This window comes from Pogona vitticeps, chromosome 2 (genome assembly GCF_051106095.1).
Source record: "Pogona vitticeps strain Pit_001003342236 chromosome 2, PviZW2.1, whole genome shotgun sequence".
NCBI classification, from domain to species: Eukaryota; Metazoa; Chordata; class Lepidosauria; order Squamata; family Agamidae; genus Pogona; species Pogona vitticeps.
In genome coordinates, this window is record NC_135784.1 from 98,541,944 (window position 1) to 98,557,377 (window position 15,434).

General features: G+C 39.3%; 1 long non-coding RNA gene across 1 annotated transcript in view; it reads left to right on the top strand.

Annotated features, from left to right (window-relative positions):
• Nucleotides 1-1,949: 1,949 nt before the first annotated feature.
• The window catches only part of LOC140704478 (uncharacterized), a 140,936-nt gene continuing 127,451 nt past the window's right edge, over nucleotides 1,950-15,434 (top strand). The window contains exon 1 of the long non-coding RNA XR_013541869.1: nucleotides 1,950-2,057. This is a non-coding gene — a long non-coding RNA (uncharacterized LOC140704478). The remainder of the gene's footprint in view (nucleotides 2,058-15,434) is intronic.

A 15,434-nucleotide genomic window follows, 5' to 3' on the forward strand; every position in this document is an offset into this window, starting at 1 on the left:
AAAGGACCAGTCTTTTTCTATTATCCTGTTGGTAGTTTCTGGTGAACCTTAAATGAAAGCCCAGATCTCAGAGGAAAGCCATTTGTGTTAGTGTACTTATTTTACAGATGACAGTTCCATATTTGTTTTATTAGGATCTGCCTGTTTGCTGGATAATCACTAAGAATGTATAAGTTAACAGCATATCATATTTGATGTGCGATATATGTGTGCCATCAGATCACTTGTGACTGAGGGCCTGATCATATGAGCCAAAATAACCCCAGTTCTGTCTATTCTTTTCATACCTCTGTTGTACTCAATTGTGGTCATGTGGACTGGCAGTAACATTCTGATTTGTTTTAACGTTGCCAAATTCATTTCTTTCTATTTGAACCATCATAGCAGGCTACACTGATCTTAATTTTGCATAAGTTCATTCCCTCTATTGTTTCTTGGGGCATAGAGGCCTTCCTTGTCCCGTTTTTTAAAAAAATAGCAAAAGTGATAGATCGACTGTGCAATAAGAGAGGTCTGAGCCTTCTCTCCAGCCCCTTTCCTTCCTCTCCTATACCCACTTTGCAACTCCTTTGCAAAGGTTAAAAGGAGAGAGAAGAGAAACAAGAAATGCCTCTGCTCAAACCCTCTTGCAAAAGGAGGGGGGAAGTTTGCCTCTTTCATGCTGTCTCCTGCTGCTTTTTGTTTTTTGTTTTCCAGCCGGCTGTTACTTGAGTATTTAAGGAGCAATCGCCTGCCTTGTTATGAGCTGATTTGTTGATATAACTTTAAAAGAGAAATACTTTTTTAAAAGGGAAGAAGCGCAGTGGCCATGAAGTGGCCACTGTGTCCAGACACCCAGCCCCTTTGAAAAGGAAATACTGTAAATCAACAGCAATGCTCATACAGGTTGAAATGGTAAGGAATGAAGTGATACATCATTGGTACAAAATAAGACAACTCCCCTGGGAACCCACCAGATAAACCGCTGACAGGGAAATAGTAATATGTGACCAGAAATTTATGAAACAATCTAACTGGGATATAACTAGAGTTCATTTGGCTTGTGCTGTCAGGCTGTTACAGTGACTTTGATCTCCAAGGTGTTGTTTTTTGAAGAAGCAGCCATGTTGGTCTGTGGAAGTATATCAGACAAAAACAGACAGTTGAACAAACAAATAAAAACACACAAATGCACAAAAAAACCCACAAGAGGTAGAAATGTTGCAGCATCTTAAGGACTAACATCTATGTTTAGCATGAATTTTTATGGATCAAGTCTGCTTCCTCAGACTTGATCATGAAAACTCACATTAAAATATCACAATGTGTCTTTAAGGTGCTGTGACATTTCTGTCTCTTGTTGTTGTCTGTTTCTTTGTCCACTTTTATATATTTATTGTCCAATCTGATCTCCAAAAGGCCCTATCACTGGCAGCCCTGCTCAGGTCTGCAAACTAAAGGCTGTGGCTTTCTTTACTGACTTAGTCCAACCAATGTTGCTATCATAGGTATATTTTTATAATAGTCTGTTTTCTTTGGAATGAATTGTTACTTTTCTGACACAAAACAGATGGTTTTAACTGGTTAGCATCTGCAAAACATAGTAACATACTGACAAAATAGATAATGACTAGTTTCAGCAACAGATGGTTGATAGATTTTTGTGTAAACTGATAACGTTATATTTAAAACGAAGGTGCCAGTGAATCTGCCCATTATAGTAGTGATTACGACACCATCTAGACACTGAAAAATCAAGCTAGGCTTTAACATAAGCATTTTATAATTTTTCAGACAAAAGGTTAAGAATGATTGACTTGGTAATTATAACTGCTTTCTCACATCTGCAGCATTCTTATATTAAAAACAAAATTCCTGAATAAGCTGTTCTAATAATTGTTTTAAAATTGATTATGCAGATGAGGAAGTGATGCTTTTGTTTTGTAATCTCTGTTCCTTTCAGATTGAAAAACTTGTTTATTGTAAAATTATCCACACTGGAAAACTGTGGAGTGATCAAACTGAAATGAAGAATATTTTGGAGCCACTTCTGGAGTAATTTTCATCCAGATATGAAGGTATGTGTCTTGTTAATTGGTATTAATACATGGTGATCCAACTTTCCATTACAAACTCCTTTTGTAACATCCAAACAGCCATTTTCCAAAATGCTCTTGATTGTCAGGTCACCTAGCAGCTCACTGTAGATGGCATGTTCCTAACATAAGTAACTAATAGAGTAGCTCAAAGCAAATGCCTCCTGCTGCTTGCCTGGCATCCCACTCCTATGTTGCTTAATGTCCTGGCTCTTCTTGAGTTCTGGCAATGCCAATCTTCACATAAGCAAACAATAAAAAGAAACAAACAATCACAATGATTTTATTTTCATAAGCTCACTGATTGCTGTGCCATCCTGTAGTAAAAGATATAAGGATGCAGATCTGAATTCCAAACAAAGATAATCCAAGATGGCTGGACTCCCTTCTGGACAAAACAGTTAACATGTATAAAATAGGCTTTGGTTTTCTGCCTCAGTTCCATTGGAGCAGAGTTCGGCACCAGTATGGGTAGAGAGGCCATGCCTATGCAAATAAAGTGTGCCCTGCATGTAATTCCATCTTGACAGGAAGAATTTGGCAAATGCTTAGGGAAAGGGGGACATTTACCCTTTTCATTTTCATTTGTCCCATGTTTAGAGATGACAAATTTTAAGGAAATTTATTGCACTAAGTGGTAGCAGAAACAAACCCTATCTGGAAGTCAATATGAAATTACTAAGAAACCTAGTGTTACTGTTGTTAAGAATGAAAGCATTGGGACAGGAAAGCCATGCTGCAGTACAGTGGAGAAACTGGAGTCTAGTACAGAGGTACCTCGCTAGACGACAACCCCGCTGTACGATGAATCTGCAGGACGGTGACTTTTTGCGATCACTATAGCGATTCGCAAAACAGTTGTTCCTATGGGGAAATTCTGCTGGACGTTGATTAGGTCTGTGCTTTGCGAACTGTTTGTTCGCAAGACGATGATTTTTCCGGCTCAGCAAAATGGCTGCCTTGTGTTTTCCGGAGCCATGCTTTGCAGGGCAGCCATTTTAACAGCTGATCGGGGCTCGGAAAATGGCTTCCCCTATGGGCGGTCTTCGCTGCACGATGAGGTAATTTCCCCATTGGAACGCATTAAACGAGTTTCAATGCATTCCAATGGGGAAAGGCTTTTTGCATGACGACGATTTCGCTTAACAGCGATTTTCCCGGAATGGATTATCGTCGTCACGCGGGGCACCACTGTACTAGAAAGACAAGGCTGAGGGCTATTTTAGACTCATGATAGGGCCTGATCACATGGACAATTTGAATCATTTCTTTTTCTTCCTTTTTTTGTATGTATAGTCACATGGTATATATACTGCTGGGCCCATCCATTCACATGGTTGTCAGTTCAATCAGTACATTTATTGCTACTTGTACTGGTTCTGTAGGCTACATATGCCATCTCATATAAATTGATTCAATTTCCATTCTGTTTTCAGGTCCCCGCTGCCCTAAAATGTTCTAACCTTTTAAAAAAATTGTAACTAATGTTTCACCACAGCAGCATATACATGTCATTTTCTAGCTATTAGTCCATGCTCCACCTGGTGGTATAAATATCACTAGATAAATGTAGGGCAGTATTAAAAAGGACTTGAATGTTGTTCATTCAGCACAAAAGCAGGGATGACAATTACAACAGAGAAGAGAAGTATCAGTAAAGTGTTGTGGAGAAAAAAATATAAAAGGAGAAGCAAGCGATTCATCGCTAAACGTTTTTAAAAAATTTAAAAAAGGATACAAGCACAGTGGCCACGATGCCCCCAAACCTGACCTGTTCACAAAGTAAACAAATTGGCAACAATGTTGATACTCTCTGAAACAATAAGGATTGAAGTAATACAGGGACTGGATCATTTTTAAAAGGCCATGCTGGTCAGGTGAACCTTTCCATCCTGATTGGATGGCCAAATTAATTATGTTATCTGTGTGTCATGTGAAAGGGTTTTTTAAAAAATCATTTAGATAATTGCATGATCAATATAACTGGGGTTCTTTGGCACATGTGACTGCACCCGTAGTTAGATGTCAGGAGTGTTTCAGGCTATGCTGCTGTGTCCGTAGTTCCCCCCTCTAGTCTGCATTACTTTGCACGTATCACCAATAACAATTTATTATTGCTATTTGTTGTAGTTTAGCCAAATACATTTTCCAGCTTTCCCTTAAACTCTTCGTTACTTTTCTCTGACGTTTGGTGATTTTATGTGCAATTTCCAGGGAACTGGTCTATCAGATATCAACTTGACACACAAAACTAAGTTCCACTGTGCCTTGTTCTGTCTTTTATCAACCGGCACAAAATAATCGCCCATTTCAAGGAAAAGAAACATTTAACTTCTGAAATTCTCTTAATCTGTAAACTCATATAAATGTTATTTTTAAGCGACAGGATCTATTCACTTTGACTATTCAATGGACTGTTCTGCAGGTAGGCAATAACTGTTTCTATGTTGCATGATATAATGCTCGCAAATCATTCTCTTCAGGTCTCATTTTTCCTAAACTGCTATCGTTTACAGTACATGAGACTCCAGTACGGGGGAAAATTGCATAGTAAAAATGTATCAAAATGCTAAGCCTAGTTAATTTCCATAAAATATTCAATTCACAGTTTACTCTGGATTACTTTCCAACACAAATCATCTTTTCCTAGATGTGCAGTGCTTTTATAATGACACAGAGAGGTTATTATGGTTTCAGTATTTCAGAATGATCAACTTTTACAATAAAAATGTTCTGTGGCCTAATCCTCACGGCAAAGACAGGTGGCTTATTCCTTTCCTAGCTGTAAAAAAATGAAAGAAATAATTTCTTCTGCTGATGAAAGAAAGGGGCAAGATGATAAACTTGGGTACTTGAGTAAGACAAAAGTATTTCCTCTTCAGTCAGAGCTACATTAATGCTGTCCAGTACCTACCGAGAGGTAGAAACACTCAAGAATATTTGTGGAATAACTTTTAAAAACATTTCTCTTTCAAATACTCCCCTCTCAGAATTCCTAAAGTGCCATTTACATGGGTTATAACAGAGCATGGAGATTACGGTAGTTTAAAGAGAATCTGCTACCAGTTTCTGCATCTTTTTTTCTCCCAATTCTCTGTATAATAAGATACAGCTTTTTTTCTTCACCATGTGGTCAAACTTGCTGAAAGACCACAATAGCAAAATAGAGTGTTCATCAGAAGTGGGAACAGATAAATATGTGGCACCGGATCAGAGATTGCTGTCTGTCTCGTATGCCGCTGAAATAGTTCTCTATTTTTTCCAGTTTACAGGGTTTTTTTTTCTCCTTGGCAAATTAGCTTCAGTACTATTCAGGACAATTTAATATTCTCATATATGTAAAAGAATCAGCAAATGAGTAATGAGGGAGCAGACCTTAAAATAGACATGAAAGTGCTTACCTAGTGCTTAAAAGCCTGTTACTAATGCTGCACAGGGGGATAAGATGCTCAAGGCAGTGAGCAGAAGCTGTGCAGTGTATATGGTTTCCTGTTAAATAACATTGACTTGTATACGATACCAGTTCTGCCATGTTAGGCTAGCTTAATGTTTGTAGAGCAACAGTCATTACAGCAGTTAGATGGAGGCACCACAGAATCATTCAAGGATGTTATGTAGTCAAGAGTATGTATGTTGTTGGATATGATCCAATGAAGATGTCACAGAAAGATTGCAAACCCTAATGCTGCAAGTCTGGATTTGACTGAAATGGAAAGAGAACTCAGCTCTACAAACATCGAGAGAAGAGGCACTGGCTTGTGTTTTTATGATGCAAGAAAGGCTTAAATATTGAGAGACCTATAAAAAACTGCATTTTGGCTGTTAATGCTAACAGCCATCAAGGCCTATTTTGTGACTGTTATAACAAACAGAGTGTTATAAAAAGCAGAGACATCACCTTGCCAACAAAAGTCCGAATAGTCAAAGCTATGGTTTTCTCTGTAGTGATGTATGGAAGTGAGAGCTGGACCATAAAGAAAGCTGACCACCGAAGAACTGATGCCTTTGAATTGTGGTGCTGGAGGAGACTCTTGAGAATCCCCTGGACTGCAAAGAGAACAAACCTATCAATTCTAAAGGAAATCAACCCCGAGTGCTCATTGGAAGGACAGATCCTGAAGCTGAGGCTCCAGTACTTTGGCCATCTCATGAGAACAGAAGACTCCTTGGAAAAAACCTTGATGTTGGGAAAGTGTGATGGCAAGAGGAGAAGGGGACGACCGAGGATGAGATGGCTGGACAGTGTCTGCGAAGCAACCAACATGAATTTGACCCAACTCCGGGAGGCGGTGGAAGACAGGAGGGCCTGTCGTGCTCTGGTCCATGGGGTCACGAAGAGTCAGACACGACTAAACGACTGAACAAACAAACAAAATAACAAACAGCAGCAAGAGATTATCCCTCTAATAACAGTGAATCCCTGGAGCACCATAAATCAAAGCTGGCCTATGACTGATTTTGGAAGCACAGAAACAAAAAGAAACCTGCAGTGTTTTAATGATGTTGCAGAGGTAAACTGCAAGACTGATGAAGTGATGGGAAACTTTGTTTTCTCTATAGCCCCATCTTCTAATAATTTCTAAACAAGGGTGGCCAGCACCTTAATTTGTCTCCATTGTGCTGAAAGACTGCTTACCAAAATTGGGAGGGACGATTAAATCTACATCACCTCTAGTGAAACCTGAAAACCCGATGTCCCTAACTGCCTCTACGGTGCTGCAGCCTCCATTTTGGAACTTGTTTGAAGCAAGAGAGCCTGACCTGTACATCTGGCCATGATTTTTTTTAATTATTCCATTTCTTCTGGAACTTGTCCAGCTCTGTAATGCCTGATTAAGAGACTTGTGAGCCTTGGAAGCTAGCATCTTGTTTGTCAGGTTTTTAGTGATCTAATAAAGACTTTTGGACTGTGTAAAAGGACCACTTTCTCTCTTTAAAATATATATGAAGTACTATGAAACAGCCTTTCTGTTCTAAGTTCCAAACCAACCATTACAAGTGATCTGCTAAGCTAGCAGCCTGCCTACACAGGAGGCCATCCATAACTCCCTTTCTCAGGAATAACACTATTGAATTTGATTCTGAGCGAACATGCTCAGGGTTGCATTACTGGCCATGCAAAATAGTCCCATCAAGGATCAGTAGAGGTCCCGATTTTCTGCTTCTCTGTGACTTGTCCAGACAGGACAGTTCTTAAATACTGTTAAGGTTCCAGTACAGTGGACCCTCGACTTACAGATGGCTTGATTTACAGACTTTTCGAGTTACAGACTTCTCTGGCTGCAAAAGTTAGGTTCGACTTGCAGCCAGAGAATCGACCTACAGACCAGAATAAACCAAAACAGAACAAAAACGGAACAAAAACGGCCAGTTATGGGATTAATCGGTTTTCGATGCATTGTAGGTCAATGGAGACTCGACCTAAAGACTTTTCGATCTGCAGCCACTGTTCCAATACAGATTAATTCCGTAAGTAGAGGGTCCACTGTTCATGGAAGAGGAGGAGCATGTTTGGTGTGATACAGGTCCAGCAGATAAAAGCAATTCTGTATTTTTTGCTTCAAAACCGATGAGTTTTACATACATGAAAACATTGCAGTAGCACTTTAAAAATTAAGTGGTTTGCTTGCATAAACTCTATCTTCTGCAACATATGATGAGTCTGATGGAGTGCGCTGTCCCCTGGGAAAGTTTATGCTGAATAACACTTGCTAATATTTAAGGCAATACAGGACTGGCTGTTGTTTCTGTTGCAACAGCGACCCTGCTGCCTAAGTCTGCCTATGATCATCTGAGATTTCTTTATCACGATCGGTGTCTATACTAGTAACTACATTTCCTTTTTATTCTCTCAGATTTGCTACTGAATCTGTAGGCTGCCTAACCTTGACTCATTTACTTGGCTCCTGTCATCTCCCTTGAACGTTGCAGGGTCATGATACACCAGCTGCTACTGTTCTTATTATTCGCTCCCTCCTAATCAGCACAGACAGGTCTTCAGATCTGATGCTTTATGTGAAACCCAGCTACCTAGTCTTATGGTTTACATGAGCTTCTGTTTACACCACAGTGGACCAGAAATAATAACCTGTAACAAAAATATTGAGACCCACAGGCTATACACTTAAATTATAGCTGAAGTTTCATACATATTTCACACAAATGGTTTTAAATTAGAACACCTAGTTATTCTAGTTTATCTGCAGCATAGACAAGCCAGGGATAAATCTCGGAAGCCAGCAACGTATAGAAATTTCAACTACAATTTTGGAGGAAAAGATTCTGGTGTCTGTTGATAAAGGCCCAAACTTAGTCAAACATGCAATAGAACGACCAGTAAAATCTGGACTTTATAGCAGAGCTCTACCAGGATTGCTATTTTTAAACTCTCTTCTGGTATTAAAACAATCCTAAAAACAATCAGTCCCTGAAAGTTAGAAAGAAAAGAAGAAGAAGAAAAGAACCATCTCTAGCATATTGGATGAGGGAGGCTCTAGGGCAGCCCTCTCACTGCTTTCGTTTAGTCGTGTCCGACTCTTCGTGACCCCATGGACCAGAGCACGCCAGGCCCTCCTATCTTCTACTGCCTCCCGGAGTTGTGTCAAATTCATGTTGGTTGCTTCGCAGACACTGTCCAGCCATCTCATCCTCGGTCGTCCCCTTCTCCTCTTGCCATCACACTTTCCCAACATCAGGGTCTTTTCCAGGGAGTCTTTTCTTCTCATTAGATGGCCAAAGTACTGGAGCTTCAGCTTCAGGATCTGTCCTTCCAATGATGTCTTTCCAGAATTTCTTTGCCTTTTTACATGTCCATCACATACGGTACTATGTCCCTTCATGTTCCTAACACTTCCAGCAGAGACCTGTATAACTTTTATCCTCTTTTTTTTAGTGTTATGTACCACCAATAATTAGTGGAGATGTGGTAGCGCTGCGGGTTAAACCGCAAAAGACTCTGTGCTACAAGGTCAGAAGATCTGCAGTCGTAAGGTCGAATCCGCGTGGCAGAGTGAGCCCACGTCGTTTGTCCCAGTTCCCGCCAACATAGTGATTTGAAAGCATGCAAAATGCGAGTAGATAAATAGGTACCACCTCGGTGGGAAGGTAACAGTGTTCCGTGTCTAGTCGCGCTGGCTATGTGACCACGGAAGATTGTCTTCAGACAAACACTAGCCCGAAAAATCCACAACAACCACTAGCTCTATGGGTTGGAAACGGAGATGAGCACTGCTCCCTAGAGTTGGACACGACTGGACAAATTGTCAAGGGGAACCTTTACCTTTACCTTACCACCAATAATACATTTTGTTCCAATTCTCTTAGATTTTGACGTGCTAATTCCCTCTGTTGAAAAGTTGTCTCTTTTCCTAGATTCTGCATCCACTTTAACATATTGATATATTTTTGCACGAGGCTGCCAACACTCTTTTCCTTGAGGTTGGCTTTGGGGCGCCTGCTGCTTCAAACGAGGGCCTTGTTTCATGTATGTCAGTATATTTCACTGTAGTTTGAATTTTGTGGGGGAATGCCCCTCCCCAAGATTGCTAAGTTGTTGTCATTCTACAGTAGCAGAGAGCACTCTCCTGGATGATGTCACAGCTGCTTCTGAGAGGAGGTGTGGCTACCCATTCTTCCTCTTTCTCATAGTGATAGAGAGCTAACTTCAAAGCCTTTCTTTGACCAATCCAATTGCCATTATGTAACTACAGTCCTATCTGAACTCTGTCAATAATCTGTATAATGTCAAGTATCTGTGAGCTTCCTAAAGTAATAAAGGGGAGTCCTCGGGGGGGAGGGGCTGTGGTATTCGTAGTCGCCCATCTGGAGCTCTGCTGGCAGACATCCCTGTGGGTGTGACTGACTTCTCTAAGCCTATTTGCTATCCTAATTACTTGTGATCACATAAACTATCAGCCTTCTCATTTCGTGACCACAACAGAATTTAATAATAATAATAATAATAATAATAATAATAATAATAATAATAATAATAATAATAATAATAATAATAATAATAATAATAATAATAATAATAATAATAATAATAATAATAATAGACTGGTGGCTTGTATTGTCATCTAGTTTAAGGGCATCAGATGCTATGTTGCTTATAGGGTACATTTTGCACTGAGGAAAAGGACTGTCAAAACTGTCCGAAACCAAGTGAACACAGGCAGTCCCGTGGATGCCTCACGAGAGTCTGGTGTTACAGATCTTGCAAAAGGGGATTGCTGATGTTGTATGAAATGGTGCTTTTATGCTGGTGGCTCCGCCTTATAAACATTCTGAATCTTGCTTATTATTCTAGGATATTTTATAGGAAACAAATTAATCCGAGCTTGCTCTTAAACAATCCTTTTGTCTTTTCTATTTCTTATCACTCAGCAAGAGCTTAGCCAGGTGCTGCTTTTTTAAAAAAGAGCTCCTGGATATGCTAAGTTTAATTTACAGACTTGAGATGGCAAAGAATAGATGGCATATTTTGAGAGAATCTTTATCTTTAGAAATAAAAATTAAATCACACTGTTCACATAAATGGATGCTCTTCCATACATTTCATTATGTACATATAGAAAACATGTTAAGGAGAAGGCTATGCTGACATACAATCTTCTGGAAGAAGAATGAGAGTGTTCTGTACTTAGCACTGTGATTGGCTTGGGTGGGGAAGGACTATGGGAGGGAAGCTGTTACTGTAGTTATTATTTCTCCACAGCAAGTGCAGGCATACATAACTATACCACCAAGCAAATATTCCATATATGATACAATTAACTAAGCAGGATTGTTGGGACTGCTTGCTAAGTTCAGATATTTAAACTATAGCTAATTACAAAAAAATATTGGCTGCTCTTTAATGCACATGCCACCAAAGTGTCTTCAATAGAGATTTAATTTAGATGTATTAAGGCAGTAGTTAATTAAATAGCAATTGATTACTAGCAATGTTTAGTGAGGTGGAATAACTTTTAACAAGTTATGCATACCATTCACAGTGGGATGGCGATGCCTGAGCTTAGAGGCTTTATTGTGGGTTGTGTGCTGTCAAACCAGAATCAACTTTAATAGGGCTCTAATAGGGCTTTCAAAATAAGTGAGTGCTTGAGGAGTGGTTTTACCAGTCCTGGCTCCCCACACCCCAGAGATTTTCAGTGGCTGAATGGGGAGCCAAATCCAGGTCTCCTGAGTCCTAGTCCATCAATATCCACTACACCTTAGTGAGTATCATCAGTATGTCCCAAATAAAGAAGCTGTAATGCTCCATGGTAAATTTGACATCAGCTTTTTTTATGAAGTAGGTGGGAAATTTTAAAATGCTAATTATAGAGAAAATGATTTTATTTGGGGGCAGGGAGGTGGGCACAAAGTTCATGAATTTCAGATCTTGTTGTATTCAAAGGTAAAGATAAATTACTGTACTAAGTTACTCCTACCAGAATATCTCTCAGTATTCTTCAGTGCACTCACCCTCAGTATACTGGCTTAGCTTTAGCATGGCTTCCGCATCAGGCCCTCCCAAACCATTTACTGGCCTGGTTTCCATATGATACATGTTTTGGATTCACCTTTTAGTAAATATGTGAATTACTGCACTAAAAATTAATTTTGGGATTACTTGAACTGGACTTGTCATCAAAACTGAATTTATCTTGTGGCTGAAACTCTATATAAATAATTACATAGGTTTGGCAAATGCATAAGTTGGTGACACATTGATGTTTGTTTCCTCCTCCTTGACCATTTCATCGGTAGAGCCTGTGCCTCTTTAATTTTGCCAGCATGCTGAGACAGACTAACATGGCTATGTCTTTGGAAATTCCAGCTCAGGATCACATTAATGGGACACTCTAGCAGATGGCAGCCAAGCAAATGCTATGAGGAATAGAATTTTAATACAATAAAGTGCTCATTACTGTAGATGCATAGTATAGAAAAGGTTACCATCTGCTAGAGTGTCCCATTGATGCGATCCTGGACTGGAATTTCCAAAGACATAGCCATGTTAGTTTGTCCATGTTGGCAAAATTAAAGGGGCACATGGAGAGAGAGAAAGAAAAAGAGAGAAACAAATTATTGTGGCACTTAAAGACATACAGTGTGAACTTTCATGGGTCGGAATCCACTTCTTGAGACACAAGAGGTACAAACACATGTCCTCTATATTTATACATCTCCCCATGACAAAGTGACAATACATTTAACAGTGTGACAATGGCTCATTAACATAGGGCTGGAACTATCCTATTGCTTGAATTAGCAGGAAGTAGCAGAACACATGAGTTAGCAGGAATTGATTGGAATTCTTTTTGATAAGAGTGACTGGGCAGTGGTTTTTTTATAGTTATACAAATATAATTATAGTGTTGAAGTACCTAAGTTTCTTCAGCTGTGGTAGTGAAGCTTAATCATTTTCTTAAGAGGGGAGTCCGTTTGTATCATAGGAAGCATCCAGGGTTCACGATGACTTCCTTTGAATATTTCACTTCTGTATTTGTCATTTTTCCTTTTTAGTATTCTTTCTTCTGAAATTGTGGGGAACAAACAAGACCTACACAGCTAACTAGGGAATTTAAACCTAACTCAGAAGTAGATTTTTATAGTCTGTGACCTAATCATGTGCTCAGTTGTAATCACAGCATGTTATCACAGGTCCAAATTTAATTTTTCAAGTTTATTGTTCAGTTTTATAATTAGGTTAAGTTTTACTTTGTCATTCAACTTATCAGGTTGTTCTGTTTGCTAATTTTATATTGAATATGCAGCTAGGTCTTTCTGCCTTATCCCTACATATCTACCCTCTTTCATACTTCAGAATAGTGTATTATTTATTTAAAATATTTTTATCCCACCTTTCTCCTTAAAAAGACCGAAGGCAGCTTACATAATTAAAAAGGCAATATTTAAAAGCTAAAAACAGTAATCATACAAATATTAAAAAGTAATTAAACCAGTATTATATTAAAAAACAGTAGATATATAGTGAGGCGGAGCTTTGTCACCATGCTACCAGCAGCCTCCGGGTATAGCTCCTGGGAAAAGCTGGAACCGCCCGGTCTGGGGTCCCTCTAGAAATGGGGGATCGAATGGGAGACCAGGAGAGGTCTCTCTGAAGCAGTTGGTGAGCGCCAGAAGGTTGGGCAGCAACCGGATATTTCTTCCCTCTGAAAATTCACCCGAACACGGATCGGATACAGAAGCCGTCTTGGCAAAACAGCTGTGAGCAACTCCCCCACCACCTGAGGAGAGGAGAACAAGCATTGAAAATATTTAACAACAAAGTAAATTGAAGTCTTTGATTTATGAACAGCCCCATTAAGCTGAAAAAGAATTTAGAGTGAAAATACTTGGCCGAGAGAAGATAAGGAGCGGTGAGTTTTGCTTACCAGCCTGCTTCTTCAAAAATGAAACTGACTCTTAAACAGCAGGCTGGTTCAAGGCTGAAGAGAGAGACAGTGAGACGGAAAAATCTTTTGTTTATGGAAAAAATCCCAGAGTGAAATACCAATGAACAGGCTTTAAGAGACTGAAATTTTGTGAATGCTGTTTAGCCTGGACCTTTCTCCCTAGACTGTGTGTGACTCTGATAACAGAATCTTGCTGGGGTTTTGGAGAAGGAGGAATAAGCTTTTGGAAGAAAGAAATTTGACTGTGAATCATCAGTGAGATGATGCAATCGACTAGACTGAGGAGCTAGGAAAACTAGGACTGGAGTTTTCTTCTGTTATTGAACCCTTGGATTAATGGAAAGAACATAAGGCAGATTATAAGGATATCTACTGGAGAGACTAACTCCCTGTGTCTGCTGTTTAGTCTCAATTTTTTTTTTTTTGGCTGGACTGTGTGGGACTCTCATAATATTGCCATGGGTGTAATTTAAATTGTTGGGCTAAAAGTTGATTTATATATTTTAATATCTGTGCAAGGATGGGAGGAAGAACTCAGGGGAGGTTTATGATTGTAGGTTGGGTTTGTTGATAAAATAGTGGAAATTTTGGAAAGATATTCGTGGGTTGGCCACTTTGGTCAAGGATATAGTAGTATTTATACAGACCCTACTTATTGGAAAGATTTAAATGGCCTTGAAAAAATTAAAATATTAAATTTTGGGGACTTTGTCTGCCCAATCTCAAAATTTTGGAATAGGGGCAAAAAATCAGATGAAGAATGGTAGGCTACCATGCAAAAGATAATAATAACAGGATTTCAGTAAGTAAATGAGCATCTCAGCCAGATAGAAGATCTGATGAAAGAGAAGTTATCAGATGTTAAACAACAGTTAAATGAAATTGTACTAACTCCAGAACTGCCTTTGTTGAGTAAGGTACCAGGTAATATAGATGGGTTAAAGAGTTACCCAGTGAGCTATTTAGCCACTACAGTCAGAAAATGTTATGTTAAAAATTGGATTGCTGTCTTGGATCCATTCTTCTCTTCCAAAAAATGGGAAGAAAGCAGAGCTACGGAAACAAGAGGAGCATACTGAGAAAATATACAAAGTGACAGAAAAGGATATTCTTTCTGGTGTGCTGAATGATTGTCCAAATAAAAAGGAAATTGAATGATGGGATGTATTTTACAAATGGTCTTGGTTTCCTTACAGTGCTGGAGTAACTTAGGTTTAAACTAAAATATAATTGTAGGTTGATAACTGAAGGGTAATCAAAACGTTTTTTAAAAAAGCAGAAAGTTGATTTGATATTGAAATATGAATAGTTCGGATGATTGTATATTCTGTGTTCTCCCATCCTCTATTTTTCCCCTTTTCCCCCCACTTCCTTTTACCTTTTGTACTCCCTACCCGATTCCTAGTACAGTAGTTAAAAAATAAATATTTTTTTAAAAAACAGTAAATAAAATCAATACTAAAACAACAATACTAAAACATTTAAAACATCAGAGCACCACAACCCATTTAAAAACCCTTCTCTGAACACCAGTATATCATCCTGCCAACCCCTGCTATCTGCACATGTAACGTATGTTTTGGGTCTATTTTGCCAACCAAAGCAAGCAGATCTACAATCCAGCAGGCATTTAGGCATTGTCTTGCTTTAAACTGCTTCTGCCTGCAAGCCATGAATTAACTCTTCTAGAGGGGCAATCTCCGCCTGAGTGCACAGGAGAATTCTGAATCTGACTTGAGTTGAAAGCCCCAGAGACAGGGAACATCTTCTGTGCAGTGGACAACTGACCATAGGAACTACTAACTCTGAACTGAGCTCCCTAGAGTTCTCCATGCCTACTTGCATGTGCATGTGGGGGTGCAAGCAGCAGCCAGTGGGACTGAACCTTACAGCAACCCACCTGCCTTGGATTTAGAGGGCACAAAAGAGAGAGTGATGCAGGCCACTCCTAGAT